The sequence below is a fragment of the Ambystoma mexicanum genome, chromosome 3q (genome assembly GCF_040938575.1).
Source record: "Ambystoma mexicanum isolate Mex_15411 chromosome 3q, UKY_AmexF1_1, whole genome shotgun sequence".
In the NCBI taxonomy this organism is placed as follows: Eukaryota; Metazoa; Chordata; class Amphibia; order Caudata; family Ambystomatidae; genus Ambystoma; species Ambystoma mexicanum.
This window is the reverse complement of record NC_090926.1, coordinates 370,594,354-370,616,214: the sequence shown is the minus strand read 5'-3', so window position 1 is coordinate 370,616,214 and position 21,861 is coordinate 370,594,354. Positions and strand designations below refer to the sequence as shown.

Below are 21,861 nucleotides of genomic sequence, written 5' to 3'. Positions count from 1 at the left end.
AGAAGCTTGGTCTTCATTCGCCCATTCCCACCTTCCCTTTGTACATGTAAGACAACATAAGGCTGACTTTCCAACACTGACCTCAATGGAGAACACTGTTTATTACTCAAGAAGGGCCGCTCAGAATTGGGGAATGGGAACAACCATGGGACCTCTTACTCCTGTGTGGAAAAATTCTGATTTCGTTCCAGGCAAATACTGAGCTAGATTTAGGAGCTGTAAAGAAAGGGACCTGTAGTATTTGGGTGACTTGTATGTAGGAGTAGGCCACTAACCTTTGAGGAATGTAAAGCCAAGTTTCATGTAAATGAGAAGGAAAGATTCCAATATGCACAATTGAGGCATTGGGCTACTCATCCAAATACTAGGGCCGGTGGAGAGAGAGGGAGCCTACAGTATTGCAATTGGCATTGAGCTCCGAGGTACATAAAGAAAAGGTCTCAACCCTTTATATATTACCAGACAAAAGCGAACCGGCCTTCACATATATGAAGAATTGTGAGGAGTGCTTGGGAGAGGAAATTAGTGAAGAGGGGTGGAACCGTATTTGGGCTCGTACTCATGGGAGCTCGAGGTGTGTGACTAACAAAGAATGCTTGGTGAAAGTATGTTATAGGTGGTCTATGACCCCACAGAAATTAAAAAAGATAAATCCTGCTTTTCCCCTGAACTGCTGGAGAGGTTGGTTGGAAATGTAATACCTTCTCCACCTTTTCTGGACATGTGCAAAAGTTAAACATTTTTGGAAGTAGGTTTTGGCACAAATCAAAAACATCACTCGAATAAGCCTTTGTATGGACCTGCGTGCGGTTCTCTTGGGATATACTGGGGATGGGGTTCTCCATATGTCTGGATCTGTTGCTTGTTTGATATCCCACCTGCTGGCAGTGGCTAAAATTACAATTGCTCGTAAATTGAGAAACTCCAGATGGGCCCCTTATTCAGATGCTGTGGGTAATAATTTGGGAAATGGAAGTAGCAGAGAAAATTACTGTCTTGGTTTCAGGGCGAAACGAAAAATATAGGACTATCTGGTGGCCATTTTTAGATTATGCGTAGAAGGTTCCAGGGGTGGTTAGTAGACCTCTGCTTCTCCGCTGCTTCCAGTTACTATGATGGGTTTAAGTCTTCTTGTGGTAAGTGGGCCTCTTGACTGGATCGCTGGAGGGGTGGTTTATGGGACGGGGTATATCGGACCTCTTGGCTTGTTTAGAGAGACTCTTTGCTTGTGTATTTATCCCTGATATGTATTGTGCCGATGGAACAGCTGTAGCACTTTGTATTCATCCTTGCAGTGGATAGAATGTAATAAAATTAGTTAGTTTAAAAAAAGGAGTGGCACCTCTCACATGGTCAGATGGATTGGGTATTACAATAGGAGCATAGAATGCAAACTTTGAATAAGTGGTGAAGTGGAGTGTGTAGCAGGGAGACGGATGTTAAAATTGTAAAGAAGTACCATGGGGCAGGGAATGAAGATATAGAGAAAGTAAGTCATGAAGATCTTCCACAAAAGAATGAACGGACCAGGTGGCTGATAGTCCGATTTTTCGCCCCAAACTATTGATATTATTTTTATATTGCCATAAACATCAAAAATAATCATAACCCCGGCACGTGTAGCAATGCAATAAGTATAAAACAGAATTACATATAACTGTTCAAATATTACAGAAGTAACCATCCTATACTTGTGTAACTCCAATCAGAAACCCACGTAAATACGCAGCTCCAGACTTGGCTTTCCCACTTACTCCAGACTTTCCCATACTTTTGTGGGCATCCCCGCTTTCTATAAACTCTTAACTCTATGGCCATACAATCGTCCATTCAGTTTAACATTTTGACAGATTAGGGGCATCTGCCACACCCCATTTCATAGCAATATTTCTTTTGGCTACCCCCATGTCAAGGGAGAAAAAATACCCTCTGGTTTTGACAGCCCTTCAGCCGAGCCTACCCCCAAAAATATCACTTTGGGTTCAGCCCATCACTACCGGGTATCATAGACAGGAACTGAGGATTTGCGACCAAAACCTCTGCACTTTTGGACACTGACATATCAAATGATAAAAGTTACTTGCGTCCCTACTGCATTTCAGACATTGGCTCTCTGGGACTCTTCCCCACTCAAGAAGGAGATCCCTCGGGTAGCCTGTTAGATATACTTTCTTGAGAGACATTCGCCTCCATTGATGACTCTTAAGGTAGGGTAAGGTCACCAGAGAATTGAACATGCAGTAAAAGTTCTGGAAAAGTTACCAGCCCATCATCTCCACCAATATCTCCTAGCAATAGGATGGTGTTGTCCATCCATGTCTTAAAGGGGTAAAACATATAGACCTCAGGTAGATCCCGGTTACACCACAGAGGCAATCTAAGGGTTGTCAATCCCCTCCAACCCATTGCCTCCAATATTTCCCATCAGACCTGAAGAAGAGTATTTGTGGGAGTGGGTAAATTACTGGCGCCACCTCCCCCATAGATTACCTGTAGTAGAGATGGCCAACCCATCCAGGCCACCTGTGTTTTGATGTGAGGGGCCTCAGGGGTCCCATGGATCCATTCGTTCACAGTTGACATTTGGGCAACCCAGTAATGACGGTTAATATCTGGTAGGCCAATGCCTCCCTCACACACAGTATTCAAAAGGGTTGAAAGGGCAATCCTGACCTTCGAATCATCCGGGATCAACTAAGAGAATGATTCATTTGCTCAAATTCCACCTGCAGGATCACACGTATGGTATTCTAGATGACCTACAAATAACGTGGTAGGCTCATCCATTTAAACAGCGTGGCAGACAGGGGGAGGGCTGCCAGAAAATAACATCAGCCTGGAATCTCTTGGCGATAGGTGCAAGATAGGGCATCAAATCAGTTAACAGCTTCCCGACCGTAATGCCCAAATATGAGGAGTACAGATTTACCAGATATCAATAGTCTGATTTGATAGCAAACTGATCCTTTTCGAGCAAAGAGGAAAGGCTGAAGAATGAACTGGAATTCAAGATAGCAGAAATAGGACACCAGTACCGTCCCTGATAGTGGAGAGCTTAGGCGTATGTTCAAAAGTGTATTTGGAAATGGAACTCTCACTTAAAATAACAGAATTTGAAGGGGAAAATCAAGATTGAGAAAAAAGACAAACTCAACATCAGGAAAAAGTAAAGTAATAACATTTTGATCCAATTTATCACGAGCATTCTCGAGAGCAAACATTCTAGGAAAATGTGAGACCTAAGGAACAGATAAAGGATAGTTGGGCACAATGCTCCTCTGTCCTAGATAGCTTTGGCATATGGTAAGAAGTGTGAAAAGGGATATCTTGCATCTGTTTTTTTTTTCAAATAAGTTTTGAAGTTGCTAACCACGAACAGTGTCGTTTCGTTGATCTCCAGAGCATCATGGAAAGTGAGTGGAAATAGACTTATTCAGAGGCTGTGGGAATATTCAGATTGGTTAAGTGCAAAGAGCCGGGGGATGGGGAGAGGGAGCTTAGCTCATCGAAAGTGCATAAGAAAGCCACACATGCAGACAAGATCAAGCAGGGTGAAGGATAGTTAGGATTTCTTGGAACAAAAGCGCACAGGGCCTGGATCCAAGGGCAGACGGCTTCTATCAAGGAGAATGGTAAACAGACCAACTGAATAGTACGCAGAGGGCAGTGGCAAATTCCAAAAGGCAGTAGTGTGGCACTACTCGAGCTGCATACTGGATACGTTCAGCAGACTAGGTCATAGGATTTCCTAAAGTAGAACGTCTTCAGTATTTTACAGAAGTGAAGATGGTCGACAACTTCTCTAGTGGTGACTGGAAACTGTCCCAGAGACCGGACCCAGCAGATCCAAAGCATCAGCTTCCACATTTCTTCTCTTCCGATAGAGATGAGTAGAGGTTTGGAGCTTAAAACGCTCACAGGTGTTGCAGGGAGGCAGGGAGGTAGTGCAGACGCATGCTACACTATGCTCCATGGAGGGTCCATCGAACAGAGCATGGACAAGGTGCGATACCTAGCTTTGAAGCCTAGGATGAGTCTTAATGTTTTTATTCTGACTACCCTGCAGTTGATATGTGAGGCTGAGGCTGTGTGAGAGTACAAAGATGAAGCCTAGTGATGCAAGAACCACCACAGAAATAACATGAGGTTTTTGCGACATGTTGAGAAGTGAGAGGGTGTGTCTCAGAACATAAACCGGAAATAGGATTTCTTGGTGAGAAACAACTGGCAAAGCTAACACCAAATTTCTTTGGACGGGGTAAGAAAGATGGGCAGTACTTAACAAGGGAGACCAGGTGAAGAGAAGTGCAGCAGGTATGGAATTGCCAAAGTATATCATATCAGTCTTTGAAGTATTGAAGCAAAGATTGTTGTCTATCATCCAGTCCTGAATCTGGACTAAGTAATCTGAGATGTAGTGATTGGTGAGTGAAAATTCCCCAAAATTGAAGGGGATCTGTGAATGGTCAGCGTAGGTTTATCCAGTGCAGGATCTGGAGTAAGTACCCCTAGGTGTAGCATTGGGTGGGCCCAGATCCCTGAAAATTGACGTCAATCTGTGTATTGGCAGCGTCGATTTGAAAAATTGTTGAATATGGGGTGACACGTCATGAAAGAGGCCTTGGGTAGGCATTAACAAGCCACATGGATAAGATGGACCCCTGAAGGGCTCCACGATGTTGGATAATGGACTTTGAACAAAAAGGGCCAGAACGTCGCAGCTGGACAAGAAGGAAGATATCAGACGTCGAGCAGATCCAGAGATGCCAAATGAAGATTCCAGGCAAGGGAGGAGAATTATGTTGTAGACAGTGTCAAAGGCTACTGAGTGATCAAGGAGGATGAGAAGGGAAGTGCTGTTGGCATCAAGCAATGACAGGATCTGATCACTCATGAAAAGCAGAGCTGATTCAGTACTTCTAGCCACTGTAAACTCAGACTGGTGGCCATAAAATAAGCCCCCGAGTTTCACAGAAACCCAGTAGTTGAGTAGTAACTACTTGTTCATAAATGTTGCAGATTAAAGGTGTATTGGCAATAGGGCTTTAAATTGTAGGCGAACTGGGTCTCTGCAATTCATTTCTTTAGAAGAACTTGATATACAGGTTCTCATCAGTAATTCAGGGAAAATGCAAGATTCCAAGGAGCTGTTAACCAGGGATTAGTACCTGGTGAGGGAGAATCAGAATGAAAGAACCATTCTGATTGGCCCTCGCTGGGGCAGTACCCAGCCAGGAATCCCTCATATTCCATGCCTTTGTCACGAGGGGCATGGTAGCCCCTCAGCCAATGAGGAGGCTCGAAGTGGGGCCATCCCCGCGCCGAGCCCCTACACGGCTGGAGTCCACATTCGTCCCCCACCAGGGATTCAGGTACGTTTTTTTTCTCCGCCCTCCCAACCCCACTTACCTTCTTATCTTTATTATTTTGGGAGCAGACACGCTGGGAACAGAAGTGTTCCCAGCGCGTCCGCTCCCGATGGCCACCATGGAAAGGGAAAACGGACTCCGTTTTCCCTTCCCCGGCGGTCATTTTCTCCGTCACTGCCGCAGCGTTTCGGGACAGAACAAAATGTTTTTAGTACCCCGGTCTTGCAGGTCTTGCAGGCCAGGGTACTAATAGCAATATGCCCCTTGTGGCAGGGACATTACCGAGTCAGGTAATGCCCCGGGGCCTTTGTTAAGGCCCTCGCTTTGCTCAGGCCTATAACTATGGGCCTGTGGCATTACCTGACCCAGTAATGCCCCCGCCTATTGGCATATTGCTTAAAAGTCTAAGGGCCTCATTCCGAGATTGGTGGTAGTCATGGCACTATTTGCGCCATGACTGCCACCAATGACGGGTCCGTTACCGGTGTAGTTCAATGGGGACTTACCAGTGTAGTCCGACCCTGGTGTGACCGGTAAGTCCCCATTGAACATGCCATTCCCCATTCCAATTTGAGCCCCCACGGGGCTCAATGGGAATGGGGAAGGCGCTATTTACGGGCCTGATAATGGCAGGCCCGTAATTAGCGGCCTGGTCCCCTAACGGGACCCGTAAGGGATGTATGGTCCGACCAAACGTACCTTACGGGTCCTGTTAGGGGACTTCGGAATCGTGCGGTAGGGGATTACCGGCACTGGTTTCCTTACCGGTGCCCGGTATCCCCTACCACCCAACTCGGAATTACCCCCTAAGTGGGGGGTGTCATGATCCCTGCTTCCAAGGGGTCAGGACTTGCCCCACGACCTTGGAAGCAGGCCCATAACTCTGATCCCAGGAACCAGCCAGTCCCTATTGGGACCTTTTGGACCTTGTCCTGGCGCCAGGCTCATGAAGGTGACTGGTCCCGGCACAGGAAGCGCCGGGCTTATATTAGATAAGAGTGCTTGGTGGACCTACCTGTAGCAGACCATGCTGCTTACTTACCAGCTAGCTGGTCTCCTGATCCTTCTCTGCCTGGGACTACTTTTTCTGTCTGGGTGGAGCAGGAGCCACTCCCTGGAAGCAGAACACAGGAACTCTTCTAGAAATCTGGAACTCTTTTTCTTACCTGGGTGGGGCCATGGAAGAAGACGCCTAAGCACTACAGAAGGCTATTTAAACCACACCCGATTGGTTTCACGTGCTTCGCGTTATTCTGCATCTGCAGCAGGACGCTCACCGTGTCAGCTCCAGGAAACCTCCAGCTCCAGATCCTGTGAACACGAAATCACCTGCTGGGATCCAACCTTCAGTCTTCTTCAGTCTTCAGCAGCTCCTGCAAAAACAAAGGCACAGGTTAGGCTAAAGCAAAGGCAGCGCATCTACTTACCTAATCCAACGGCAGCATCCAAGGCGCCTTTTTCAGCCTTTCTCTTCCGGCATCCGACATCTGCAAAGAGAAAGAACATCGGTCAGTAATATTTAACTACAAAGACTGCTTACCTGTGTTACGCCCGTTCCAACTCAGCTCGCGCTGCATTCCGGCACCTGCAAGACAAGATGCATCGGTTCGTAACGCTTAGTTACAAGACTGCTTACCTGTGTTACGTTCGCTTCCAATCTGTTCGCGCTGCACCTCGGCACCTGCAAAGACAAAAGAGACATTACGGTGCATTCTACAGCGCTAGTGCAGTCTTTCTACTTACGTGCCATTAGAAGGATAATCTTCACCGCCACAGCATCTGAAAAGGAAAAGACATAGACTTTAAAGACTTAAGACTTTTGAAAGAGAAGAGAACAATCTAAAAGGAACTTAAATACTTACAAGGCACGCCTGTGCAATAACGGCGTCTTCGCTCTCAGCTAACCCTCTGCTATCAAGAGGCAGAGCTCGCATCCAGTGAAGCAACTGGACCCAGCGCCCCTGCACAAGACGCAGGATGGAGAGCCCGGCATTTACCTATCTAAGGTAAGCGCAAGTATCAACCCAGTTCCACGGGGAAAGAAAGGGCGAGAGGGGCTAGGAACTTTCCCAACCTTCCAATCACTAATACCTTGGTTTACCCTTGCAGACACCTCACTCTTCAGCTTAAACTTTCGGTGAGAAGGGGGCCCTGTCCGGGAGCAAAACAAACCCTGCGCCTAACACTGAAGACGGCATCCCCACCGGATCAAGGCCTGCGCCTCCGAGGGAACCAGGTGAGCGTTACATAGGGAGAGTAAAAATATTGTTCTTCCTGGTGTGTGGAGGGCGGGGTTCCACCTGGTCAGTGGAGACTTTCGTGCTCTTAAACAGTGTCAGAATGTCGGATTGAGAGATCGTGGAGAAAGAGGCAACAAGAGCATTCGTCTTTGGATCTAGCATGGGCAGAACCGAGCCCCTAGGTAGGCTCAACATTTTGATTCATTGCATGAATTTTTTCAACTCAAGAGGGGGCCGGTGGAGTCTGTAAAAGCTTTGGAGGCTGCTAGAGGGAAAAAACATTCTAATGGAGACCGAAGATCCATGTGATATGATATATGATATGGCATTTGTAACGCGCCTATACACAAGTGTTTCAAGGTGCAACGAGGCAAGGAAGGGGGAACAGAGGAAGGACCGAGACAGTGATCTTACTAGGACAAGTGACATTGAGATCGCGCAAGTGCATGGGAGGCGGGAGGGTAAAAGTGCCAGGTGAAAGGGGAGGGGCAGTGCTGTACATGGGATCAAAACAATAACAAGAACTGGGCCAGCAGGTGGCAGGTGCAAGGGCAAGTACAGACAGCAGGTGTCCAAAAGTACAGGTCGGGGGACTGTAGTATTACAGATACAGACCCAAGTGCAAGGGTTGCCTGGAGGCATGCAGGTGTGCAACTGGGCAGCCAGGGACCTGGGACCGAAATCAGAGGGTATCCATGTCACCAGTGCAGTATCAGACAGGAAATCAGCAGGGGAGAGGAAGTGAGAAGACAGTAGCAAAGAGGAAAGTCTTGAGGTGCTTCCGGAAACGGAGATGGTTCTCCTCAAGTTTCAGAGAGGCAGGGAGGCTGTTCCAGAGGGAGGCCCCAGCCAAAGAAAGAAATCTACCACCAACTCGTTGCTTGGAGAAGCAACTGACCCTGAGGGAGTTGGAGGCGGATAAGCATAGAGCTTGAGAAGGAAGATATTTAGGAAGAGAGAGTTGAAGGTATTGCAGCCCCAGGCCCCATTAGGCCTTCTCGACAATGCAGAGGGTCTTGCACTTAATCCGTGCAGCCACTGAGAGCCAATGCAGAGGTTTCAGTGCTGCAGAGATAGGATCCCTGGGCTTGTGGCCAAGGACAAGTCTTGCAGCCCTGTTCTAAATGAGTTGCAGAGGGCGGAGAGTAGAAGCAGGAAGATTTAGAAAGAGGCTGTTGTAATATTTGTATTTGTATTTATTCATTAGTCCAGCCTAGAGAGAACCAGAGCTCTAAAGACAGTGGGCTTCTGGGGAAGGAGAGGAAAGGAAGAATATCTCAGAGGAGGTGTGGCTGGTAGTTTGACTTCTTAGAGACAGAGATTTGAGGAAAAAGGAGAGTGTGGAGTTGAAGATGACCCCGAGGTTCTTAGCCTCACAGGTGGGAGCAGGAAGAGGGCCAAGGGAGACCGGCCAGAGAGTGACAGGAAAGGAGGGTGCAGGTGTGTCCATGAGAAGAATGTCCATCTTACAGGCATTAAGGCAGAGATCGTTGGCGGCACACCACTCCTAGATAGCAGACAGTCAGAAATGAGAGAAGGAGAAGAGGTGGCAGAGGGAAGCCTGAAAACAAGCTGAGTGTCATCTGCATAGCACTGAAAGTTGGAGCACAGAGCGGCAATGCATTGGGCGAGAGGTGCCAGGTATTGGTTGATAAGCCAGGGAGAGAGGTTAGACCCCTGGGGAACACCGCAGGTAGAGAGTCAGATAGAGTTAAGGAAGTTGGTACTTGGAGGGTCAATCAGAGAGAAACGAGGTCAGCCAGGCCAGGGCCAGATTGGTGATACCCAGGTTATCATAGAGACGATTGAGCAGGATGGCATGGTTGACCGTGTCAAAGGAAGAAGAGAGATTGAGTAAGATGAGGACAGAGGGGAGATTAGAATCAAGGTTAGAGAGCAGGTCTTCACGGATGTTCAGGAGAGCAGTCTCCGTGCTTCTGGCTGCTCTGAAGCCAGACTGATGGTCATGGAGACAATCGACAGATTCAGTGTGAAGGTTAAGCTGGGAGATGACCAGCTTTCCCAGGAGTTTGCCCAGGAAAGGAGTGTTGGAGATCGGGCGATAGTTAGCCGGGCAGGAGGGGTCGGCTGAGGGTTTCTTGAGAGAGGGTGCACAAGAGAGTGCTTCAGGGGGGGATGGGAAGGCTCCAATGGAGAAGGAGTGGTTGCAGAAGTCAGCCAGGGCAGGAGCGAGGGTGTCAATGTGGTCCTTGATGGTTTCAGAAGAACATGGAAGAACCTGTTTTGATGAGACTTTCATAGATTGGACTTGTCTAGAAACCTCCTCAGCGGTGAACAGAGGAAAGGCAGAGAAAGAGCGAGGAGAGGGGGCCACAGGGGGGCCGGAGGTACAGGAAAAAATAGAGGTAGGTGGTGGAGAGGACGAGAGGGTCGACAGGATGTCCTGGGGTTTAGAGATGAAATGAGAAGCCAGGGCCATGCAGAGGGCCTGGGATTGTACAGGAGAGGTAGAGACTGCAGCAGGATTGGCCAGCTGCTTGCAGATTTTAGAGAGTTCGACCGAGTTGTTTGATGCTGCAGAGACACAGGCTTGGATGTGAGCTCTCTTCTTAGTGCGGACAGTGAGCCGGTATTGCCTTTGGAGCAGGTGGCAGGCCAGTTTGTCAGAGGATGCGCAAGAAGGTAGCCATTTCCTCTCAGCCACCCTGCACTTGCGTTTAAGGGTGACCAGGTCAGAGTCAAACCAGGAGTTGCACTTGGCTGTGGGCTTCACGTGCATCCTCATGACAGGGTCAAGAACATCAAGAGTATCAGATAGAAGAGTGGAGCATGGAAAGAACGTGAGTCAGCCAGAGGAGGAGGAGGAGGGGTGGAGAAAGTGGTGGCGAAAGCCTCAACTGACACACGCTTCATGGGTCAAATGACCGAGAAGGAAGGTGGCAGTGCTGGAGTTGGCTTGGCCTGAGGGGTAGAGAGGAAGGGATGGGAGGAAAGGAGAAAGTGATCACTCCAGGAGAGAGGAGTGGTGAGGGGGATAAAGAGGGAGAAGTCTGAGGAGATCGGAACATCCAGAGTGTGCCCTGCAGAGTGAGTCAGGCCAGAGGAAAGAGAGAGAGTCGTAGAGGTCACATAAAAGTCCAGAGGAGTGACAGGAAACATCCAGGTGGATGTTAAAGTCTTCAAGAAGGAGGAGTTGAGTGGTTGAGGCCAGGAGGGAGGAGGAGAGGTCCGCCCACTCAAAGAGGAAGGGGGTGATCTGACCAGGTGGCCGATATATAGTAGCGACGGTAAGAGAGTGGCCAGGAGAGAGAGAGAGCCTGCAGACAAGGCATTCGAAAGAGGAGTAGGCCTGTATAAGAATGACGGAGGCAGGAATCCACTCCGGGAAGATCAAGGGTACACCCCCTCCGGAACGGTTGGATCTGGCCACAGAGAGGATCTTGTAGCCATCAGGGAGGAGAATGTCAAAGCCTCCGACAGAGCTGGCCATGAACCAAGTCTCGGTGAGACCGAAGACATCGAGATCAAGTTCTTCCAGGAGGCGGCAGATGTCAGAGGAGTGTTTGACAGCTGAGCAAGAGTTGAGAGTGGCAATATGGAGAAGGTTGCCAACCTTGAAAGACTTCCGGGGAGGGGTACAAATCAGAGGCATGCCCTGTGGAGGTGTAGAAGGAACCCAGGGGGTGGGGGGGGAAGAAGAGGAAAGATGAGAGGGCAAGGTAGCCAAGGAGGAGGCCGAGGGGGGAGGCAAGGAAGCCGAAGAAGTGAGAGAAGGGACAGGAGGACAAGAAAGGAAATTGATGAGGCGCGGGAAGCATTTCACAAAGAGAAGGTTGGCATGAGGAACACGGAATACGTGTTAATACGGAACAGCTCTACAGGGGGCAGATGGAAGCAATATGGTCATGTAATGAGGATGTTTTAATCTCTAGGATAGTCGCGTTATAGCTTTACATCTGTACCGTACTAAAGAGCAGAAGCCGATGCAAGGCATGTACACCAACCATCCACAACCCTACTCTGGGCTCCTTTTGAAAAGGAACGATTATAATCAAGCAGGTCGTGTGGGTCTAATACAGACTCCGAGCAGTGGCCAATGGTACGAAAAGAAGCAGTGGAACTATGTTCCCTGCTGGCCTGACCCTGCAGCCTACACCCCCCATCACCACCGCCCCCCCATCTTCTCCCACGCGCAATCCAAACCCCCATAACAAACACACCTGCTGTTTAAGGGAACGTTCAGAGCAGTGCCATGAAGTGTGAGTTTCAAATTCGTCCTACACTTATTTTGAAACTAAACCATTCCACAATGGTTTCATTTTAAAACAACACTATAGGAACAGTAACTCAAAAATGTAAAACAAAATAAAATAGAGGGGCACCGCTCCCAACCGCTGCAAGCACTGCCTCGGCGTGTTCTGCTTCGCACTGTAAAGTAGGACCAGGGGCCAACATCCATTGCAGCCCTTCAAAATGTTCCTGCTGATATCACTCACGCCTGAGCACCTCTGACATTCTCGACTTCTTGTGCCACGAACCATTCCTAAGCGCCAAAGCAGGGGCTTTTCAGCCATCTGTGGGAGATTCAGACCACAATAAAACGACCTCCTCTATCCTATCTCTCCAAAAACAAAAATAGGTTCCTTGAGAACTCGTTGCCAAAGACACTGCTCACCCTGAACGTAACCCAATCCCCTCGGCCAGCAGGTTACTAACTGCAAGAATGGGCCTGATCTCCGGTCTAGGGATTGCTGGACGGTACACTTACAGTTTAGAACCACCATCTCCCTATTGCACACACCCGTCCTCTAAATGGCAGCCAGTCCATCGTCAGGCACACACTGACACCTAGTGGCAACTTGAAGACGCCCACAATCCGCCGCTAGCGATTATGCGTTTTTATTTGGAAGAATTCTGTGCATTTGTCGTGTTTTAGGTTCTCCTGGTGAAAGGCATCTATCTGCATGTTTTTGTAATAATATTCTTTGTGATTTGTTCCCTATTTGCAAAACGACTTTCTTGCGGTTTTTGCCCATTTCTTAAGTTACTAGTGATTTATACGACACCAATTCAGAATCACTCTCCATCTACTCTCTTCGGGAAACAGGAAGGAACTGCATAGTCTATTGAGGTTTTGCATTATTTCCTGTTCCGTAGATTAGATGTCTCCCTGTGGATTAATATGGCACCAATGTAGAATCACCCCTTGCCAATTAGGATTACTTTCTTTTAATTTCCCCAGTGCCGGCCGGCCACTGCATACGTTAGCATACGCTGACACCTAGTTAGGACTTAACATCATGTTTAGTTGGAACATTTCATCATAATCTTGTTGCTGCTTTTTCTAATAAGCATAGTATGTACCGCATACTTACAAATATATGGAGAGTTTGGCCACTTGTAGCTGTTCTACATCAACAATCGATAACTCCCCATAGCCAAATCCAATTCATTTAACGGCATGTTACACAATGTTCTGACTATGGCCCTCATTAACAGTGACCCGTCCAGTCCAGGGAAAAGTGCTGGTAGCAACGGTTACCGGCACCTTTTGCTGGCCTGTCACTCCAAGTCTGCTGACAGGGGCTGTGAACTACTGGCAGGCCTGAACTTCCGGGAGTACAGGCCCCTACCGGCAGAAAAATCACTGAAGCACCAGCACAGTAACTAATGGTACCGGTGCTTCAGTGTTCCCATTCCCATAGGATATCGGATGGCGGAAATGGTAAACGGAGGTTGTTGGTAGGCCATAATGAGGGCCATATTTGAAAATAATTGTAACTTGTTGCCCTAGAGCCATGTAATATTCTACACTATCCCTTATGGAGGAATCCGTCCAGATGTGGTCTGAAGGCCACTGAGGCAAAAGCCTTAGGCACAAAAGGTTGTGTACAGAAGCGTATTGGGCTGTGTCAGGCTTCCGTCTGCGCAGTCTGCAGGCAACGAACAAAGGCAGCTAGAGCCCATAGCAATCATGGGGGCGGGGAGGTGGATGGGGCTGTGCAGCAAAGGAGGGCTGCGGTGGGACCCTGCGAATGGGACCAGGAACAAAAAATGTTTGGATGGGTGCGGCCTTCTGGACCTGGAATCTGCAAGATCGGTCTTTTGTTCCTCGCATTCGGACATAGATCTGCTTAATTGCATTAAGTGGTTCAGAACTGCCTGTGGATGCAGTGGCTTGGCGCGTGTTGAGAGGGCCTTCGTCACTTATGGAGGGTTTTACGCTCTGGCAGGGATGCAAACTGTGGCGCTTTTGATGGCAGCTTGGGGAGGACTTGCAGCACAGAATCGGATCTACAATAGAATCCTGCCTCTTAAACACGGTGCCCCCTAGAATACAGCTGAGTCCCCTGAACAATTCACTCAAGCTGTCACATAGTCTCCAACATAGCAATCCAAGCCGCGCCTTAACACTCTTCACTCTATGGCTCCTATAACATCACTTCACTAATCATCTTTGCTGGATCGAAAGAAGCGGATAGGGGAGCATCTACTCGGAGCCTCCCTTTCGCATCTCCCTAGAATACAGGTGCCTTCAAGGAGATTAACTCAATGTCCATGACCCTCTTCTACAGCCACTTGCTGCAGCTTCTTCTCTTTTGTTTCAAAGGGATGAGATCATGTTTGCTTCAAGTGGAGTGATGCAGGAGAACTGACCCATAAGGCATGACCGACAAGTCAACTTGCTTCTCCCCTTTACGAGTTACGTCAACTGTGCTTTAATTTGCATGTGGCTGCACATCATTCGCTGGGACTGTGCAGATATGTTGCATGCAAAGTATAACGAAGCCCCCATCTGTAGACAGGTGTTCTAGGGGTCCATACACTTTCTCCGACAACCTTTGCTTTTCTTTTTATTTAGCAAACCCACCTTAGCGTGTACGGCTGAGTCCCACGAAAAATTCCATCCAACTGTCACAGTCTAGAACATATGCATGTGTACTGCATGTAAAGTATAGCAGAGCCCTTCCCTATAGACAGTTGCCCTAGAGGTTCACACGCTTCTTCCCGGTACCTTTCCTCCTATAGCGCAGCACCCCATAGCATACAGTATAGGGTATCGCACACAGAATCTGCTCCAGCGGTCACAGTCCCTAGCTTTCCAATACAATCCGTGCCTCTTCTCTATCCACTCTTCAGCTTATGTTTCTCCTCTAGACTTCTATGCTAGCGCTTAACATTTCCCAACTGTTCTGTGCCGCTCATTAAACTACAATCACTGTTGCATGCTCTGCTATGCTCCTGTCCCGTATCCTCAGACTAGGGTCTATCGAAGGGCCATCCTACCTCCAGTGCTGTGACGCCATATCCCTTTTTAAATGGCAACATATGTTATCCTTCTTGTTCTTGGATGTTTGCCTAGAAAACAAAGAACAGCAGTCAACACGAATGTCCAAAGCAACAATGTAGCAATACATAAGTGAAATGTTCTGGGTTTCCATAAAGAGTGCACACCATTTTCGGTACAGAGGACTAGTACTGTAATGTTACGTTTGGGATTTAAATATGTTGGGTGCAGGGTGATTTGCTATGTAAGTGAATGTGTCGTTATTGGCACGGTCTCAATTTGGCATGGGACTCGAGCAACTAATATGGGGATGTTGACCTAAAAGGTGATGCGAGCACTCTGATAAACAAGACCAACTCTAGAACAACTGACTGCACTTGAGGGCTCTGCAACACTTTACATGCACGTTACAAACACATTACATTACATTACATGCACATTTGGTTGGCATTACATCTTTAAAAAATATGTGTAATCTGAACACACATGGTGAAAAGTGCATTGCATTTGAGGAGTAGGACATAATACTGTGCAGTGGTGAAATGCCAAGCCCATACCAACAACACAGATGCAATCTCATTGGGAAACGCGGCAGCCGACGCGGCAGCGAAGGAGGCCTCGTATTTCAATGTGGCACTAGTGATGTTTTCTGTGTCAGTACTGCTGTCATCAGTGTCCCATTGCAGTGTGAAAATAAGAAAAATTCCCTCTCATAATCTGGGTTCGCGAGGACTGGGGCGTCAGCAATGAGGTCTTTTAATTTCAAATACTGTGTTATCATTTCCTGCATCCATTTTATTGCCGCTCTATTTTTCTGTGCCTCTTTTAACGCTTGTAGTAAGGGGCGTGTGTATGCTGTGTAATCAAGGATCCATGCTCGGCAATAATTACAAATGCCAAGAAATGTTTGCATGTCTTTCACAGATTTTGGTATTATTATGTTGCGTATAGCAGCTGCTCTGTCTGGGAGTATTCGCTTCCCATCTTTCGTGGCGGTCACAACTCATCGTTACTCCAAGGAAACCGGCCTTTTCCCACACTGCGTCTGCCTGGTCACCCATTGCTGACACTAATAAGCTCTTCACATCCCCTATCGCTAGCGGCACTCCTGCTGTGTCTTTCTCAAAGGTGTGTATCCATTTCCCATCCCCTCCCGATAGTGGGGGGGAGGACCTTTAGCAAGTTGTTTTTATCCATTTGAGCCCATGGAATGGAATGTGGCCTACCTGCTCCTTTGTGTATCAATGGCATTTGTAACTTGTGTTTCTTTCCTACCTTACTTACCGCACCTTTCTTTATTTTACTTACCATCATATTCCCTCTTCACTGTCTTAGTCTACCCTGCCATAGTGGTGGTGATGGTGTGTCTGGGTACCGGTGGTTTGGCAGTGGGGACCTGGTCTCGGCAGCCGCCTCTTCATATTCATCTAAGTCACTCCACACCTCTTCTATTTCTGATTCTTGCTCATTGTTCCCTTCACATCCTTCCCCTCTCTCACTTTCTGGGGTGGGTGGGCGTATAATCCTCACGGGTTTGTCATTTAGATGGAATAGGAACTCCCCTGACCGCCACTCTTTCTCTTTCCCTTGTGGTATGTGTGTTCCTTGTGATGATACTGACCGCGCTGGCTCTGAGATCGCTTGCGCCACTTCCCCTGCTGTGCTCAATGTTGGCGTTAGATCCGCTATGGATAATGGTGGCACCACACACCATTGCAGAAAAATATTTCATTTAGCAGAAATGGCTACAATTAAAACGTCAGATTGGACAGTTTTGTGTGCTGGGTGTGGGATGCTGTGTATTTTCCTATGTCAGAGAATATGTGGCTGTTGTCATGGACTGAGTTTTGCAGAGCTATCAGCCAACTGTTAAGTCAATGCTGAACTAAAAGGTGGAGCGAGCTATGTAGACAGATATATCCAGTGTAGAGCTCTGCAATACTTCACATGCACATTTGGTCAACATTACATGTTAAATTAGGGGATTTTTCAATGTATCTATTTATTTATTACATTAATATAGCACACAACAGCCCTTGGGTATCGAGACGCTGTTACTTGTGGGGAGCTTAGTTAGAGGGTTGTGGGGAGCTTAGTTACAGGGTAGGTACAGGTGGGTAATGCATTTACATGTTGTACATTAATACATTTGAGTACAGGTTATAAATACATTTTGCAATTTAACACGGGATGCAACTTTGAGGCAACCCCAGAAAATGCACCAAAGAAGCAACAAAGTTGTTTTGAGTACTGTCATACACCAGACTTTGATATAGAGCCCTCAAAGAATGAAGGTTATCTGCAAGACGTCAGCTTAGTAATGCTAATGAAATGAAGGTTCAGATCAGCATGGCCAAACCTGCATTGAGCCACACACAAAGAAACATAGGAATAAACACTTGCTGAAAGAGTTAGAATAACACTTTTACAGGGAAGCTGTCAAGTAAAAGACCATACCATCTTAGTGGTTTTAGGAGAACAATGCATCTGGACCGGCCCGTCGGATGTCTCCATTCAGAGATTTTTTGAGAGTATTGTTGAACTGTCTATAGGTATCCGATTTTGACAAATCCAGAGTTTGGTGTTGCAGTAAAATGACTGTTGAATCATGGTGCATGATAGGGCTTGTTAGTAATGGTTTGGCGTCAGGCACTGGGCAGGAAATTGGTGGAAGTTGGAAAAGTATCCTGTTCTTTCTGGTTTTGATTGACGTGTATACGGGTGCAGGAGGAGGAGACTGACACACAGGTGGCATTGTGATTTTTTTTTTTTTTATTGTTGCATGGTTAATACATTACCTTACACAAATTACATCTTTACATCACACAAACAAAAAAGGAAGAAAAGAACAGATAACAAGAAATGAAAACACTATTTTGGAGAATTTACACATTTCCTGATAAAAATTCTTTGAAAATGTCAAGTAAAACAATCTATAACCTGTTTTAAAATCATACTATAAAATGCATACATTTTCATCCCAAAGAGTTTGTCTACATTTCATGAGGTTAACCACATTTAAATAATCCAAGCTAAAATGGTCATAAGAACAACACCAACAGATCTACTAAATTCATTCAGTTCCGTCCAGTTTCAAACATTTCATAAAAGCAACCACAGCCAAAACAATTGATGCAGTGCTACCAGAGAGGCGCATGGCCCATAAATCTTCACAATCCGTGGGGGTGTTCGAATTTACAAACGTATTAAAATATTTAATTTTTTTATAATTAAGTGCGGCACAGTAAATCAGTAAATGTGTCACTGTTTCAAGTTCACCCAAGTTTCCACAAAATCTACAACTGGCTGTGTGAGGACTCGGACATAGGAGACTGACACATGTAATAAGCTTATTGCCAAATACATTGAACACAAATATGGGTTTGGAAAAATGTACCATAAGCCCTAATACTGAGAGGGGATTCCCTGCCTCAACAAAACTAACTATTGAACGTCGTTGTCAGAATGTCCAGAAATAATATTCTCTGTCCTGTGTCCAAAACCTATTCTGACCCTCACACATTCTGACCCACAACTAGGGGAAATAAAATGTCTCTCGGCTGATCCTCTGCAACCTTGTGGTGTTCATTGGTACACAGTTCCAATCAAAAAAGTTCCACCAACTCAAAGTAAGATTCTCTTGCTTGTTGGTTTGCTTACTGTTGGAGGAAGCAACTTTCTTCCCCTGAAAAGGGTCCAGTAATGCCAAGGTGGACAATCCTCTTCCCCTGTTCTTTCCACTTGTTGAATTATATATGAGCAATTGACAAAATAAGGTTCTCCCCGTCTCCGACAGACTTGGTTTACTCTCCTACCAAGTACTATCAATTTTAATTCCCAGAATCAAAGGGACGAGGAAGAGTGTGACTCTTCTATTATGTCTCTTTATTCATGGTACTAGACTGGATTCGCTCTCCTGCCCAGTACTGCTTGTTCATTATTTTTTTCCTTACCTGAGCTGCCTTTTATTTTCCCAGCATCTACAGTTTTCTCATATTCAAAGTCACAAGTTAATTAATTATGTGCTTTCTTTGAGGATGGGGGGGGGTGGTTTTGCTTTATGCTCATAAACGTCATTATGTGTTCTCTCATACCCCCTTCCACTGTGTTACCAGCCCGTTTCAATATTGCGGCCCACCTTTCCCCATGACGTACCTTTATATGCAGTGGTGTAGCCCAGTTCACCTGTCGGCTGTTTCTGGTGGTCTCAGCTAGAGCCGCCTCAGTCGCTCCATCCCACAGCCCACTTTCCAGCTCGTCAACTGGTTCCAAGGGGACTTCCAGGGCTGTTGCCACTCCAAGTGGCATTGCCGGCACAAGCCGACAAAGGGTCCGCTCTCCGGACCTCCTGCTCAGTCCGGCAGCAGACTTGTCTCTTCGGTCCGACACAGGTGCACAGCCCTTTGTGATAGCACCACTGGGGTTGCTGGTGAACGCTTTCTGCGTTCTGTCATACACGTTTAATCTTGTAGGGAGATGGCACTGCACCTTGAAAGTCCTTCCTTTGTGTTTTTGCGGATCAGCATTTCTTTCGAATGCCTTCCGCATTGCCCCATAGTCTGCAGCTTACTTTGGTTGCAGTACAGCTGGTGCGAACTTTGCCACGTTTTGTCAGGACAGTGGCTGCAGCACCAGGCAAAAACCTCCCTGTGGCCACCTCTTGGGTTCCCGCTCTGTGCTTCCGCCGACCTCAGCGGTCTTGTACTGATGTGAAAAATTCTCATAGTCTTTCTTCTCTTTTACACAACTCCAACTTCCATTACTTCACCTGTTCTGACCACTTCTCGTCCATGGGTCTCTACTTCTTCCAATTCCCGAACCACTGCTACCACAAATACTACTGAATATATATATATATATATATATATATATATATATATATATCTCAGGATCCCTCTGTCTTCAGTTTTTATTCCCCTCTTGATTTCAGAGCTTGTGAAAAGACTAGACCGCTCATTAGGATTTCGCGGCCTATTCATCCTGAGGGCCTCCTCATACGAGTACTATATCTCCCCATTGCTGGTGTTATTTTACCCAAGTGCACTGGTTGGTTTGGTATGCGAGTGTTTGTTTGCCACGAAAAGAGGACGTTATCCTTGGATTTGTGACACTTTCTCTGTTGCCATCAACCCATATCTAACCAGGATTTCTCTCATATGAAATAGGTGGAAACGAATCACAAACGAATCTATTTGGATAAACAAGTAGGGAGCCCAAACACTGCAGTTGTGCTCAGAGCTAAAATAACTGACGTGACCATGCACACTCTCAATAGTGGAGATCCAATCCTGTTTAATCAACTGTCTTTTTACCTTATCAGTATTACCCAATAGATCACACTCAGTCGAGTCAATCTGCTCCGCAAGTTCTTACAAAAGGTCGGAAGGCATTTCAGAGTATGGTCCCCACCTTGTTTAATAATGATCTTCACATCTGTAAATAATGGATCGTGAAGGAGGCACATGAGCTTACGATAAAAAAGAAATTTCCAACGAGCCCTTCTGTGATTTTTATAGACTTTTATTAGCCCAGAAAAAAAGGAGAAAACATAACTTTTCCATACTTCTAGGAGGGGCTTCCCTGCATCAAGTAAAATACTAAAGGGGCCTGTTAGAATGTCCTTGTAAACTAAGGGGTGCATCGTCCTGTGACAAAATCTATAATTCTATCACTTACACTTACAACAAAACTAGAAGGCTACGTCAATGTTCTTGGTCAAGGAGAAGGACTCCCTTCTCCTGAACTGGATGGCAAAGTTCTGAGCCCAAGTTCTTAACCAGGGGCATTTCATTATTTTTTATTTATTTATGCATTTGTAGGAGCGTTCCAAGCCGTCAGGCATCTGGGCGCTAGTTACATAGTAAGTTGCAGTAAGCGCAATAGCAAAGTCCACAAGGTGCAAGAGCAGGCAAAGGGTTAGAAACAAGAAGGAATATCTTGAGGAACACACTCCGGTAAAGCCTCTCCTCGCCACAAGGTGCTGAGGGCTACTTCAGGTAATGAGCAAACATGAGTACACATTCTGGTAAGCCCCACCTCATGGTACAGGGTGCAACTTCAGAAAAGCAAAACATGAGTGACAAAATAAGTATTATGAGTGCCCGTTCTGGGAAGCCTCACCTATGATATGGGGTCAACATCAGGAAAGCAAACACGAGTGACAAAATAAGTATGGGTTCACATTCTAGGAAGCCTCGCCCATGATATGGGGGCAACATCAGGAAAGCAAACACGAGTGACAAAATAAGTATGGGTTCACATTCTGGGAAGCCTTGCCTCATGGTACCGGAGGCAACTTCAGCAAAGCAAACATGAGTGACAAAATAAGTATGGGTTCACATTCCGATAAGCCTGACCTTATGGTACAGGGGGCACCTTCAGGTAAGTGAGCAAACATGGATGTCAGGGCAGAGAGATAGAGTAGGTACGTTATGTGCAAGTGGCAGGTTTAGCCTGGGCTCGGATACAAATCAGGTGAATTACAGGCATCAAACAGGAACAGCAATATACGATAAAGTCAAGATCAGTGCGTTTCCATTTATGTCGCAGGTGTAGCGTTAGGATAGAAAGTCAAGTTAGGTGCATTAGGGAGCCGTGTGATAAAATGATGACATATGGTGGAGAAATGCAGTGCAGCAAAGCCATGTCTAGAGAGACTGCGGGCTACTGCAGCCATGCGCGTGCTGTTCGAAACATTAATAGTGATAATGTTTTTATGTTTGTGGGTGGCCATGAGAACAGTGCACGTCTGCCTCTGTGCCGCGACCATACACAGTTGGGCATTGAGTGTTCAGAGAGGACTGTGGAGACAGAGATATTGCAGGCACTCGCATCACCCGCAAGAAGAAGAGGGCAAGGCAAAGTAAGGAGGAAGATGGAGAGGGGAACATGTTACAGTTGGCAGGGCTGCAGTGAGGAATCGGTGTGGCAGTTGGCTTTCTTACCTGCCGCAAGGAATATCGACGACAGCCGTGACTTAGTCTATTGGGATCAGCTATACCGT

General features: G+C 46.7%; 1 long non-coding RNA gene across 1 annotated transcript in view; it reads right to left on the bottom strand.

Moving 5' to 3' along the window:
• LOC138582582 (uncharacterized) overlaps positions 1-19,702 on the bottom strand; it is a 152,818-nt gene extending 133,116 nt beyond the window's left edge. The window contains exon 1 of the long non-coding RNA XR_011305046.1: positions 14,858-19,702. This is a non-coding gene — a long non-coding RNA (uncharacterized lncRNA). The remainder of the gene's footprint in view (positions 1-14,857) is intronic.
• Positions 19,703-21,861: the final 2,159 nt, after the last annotated feature.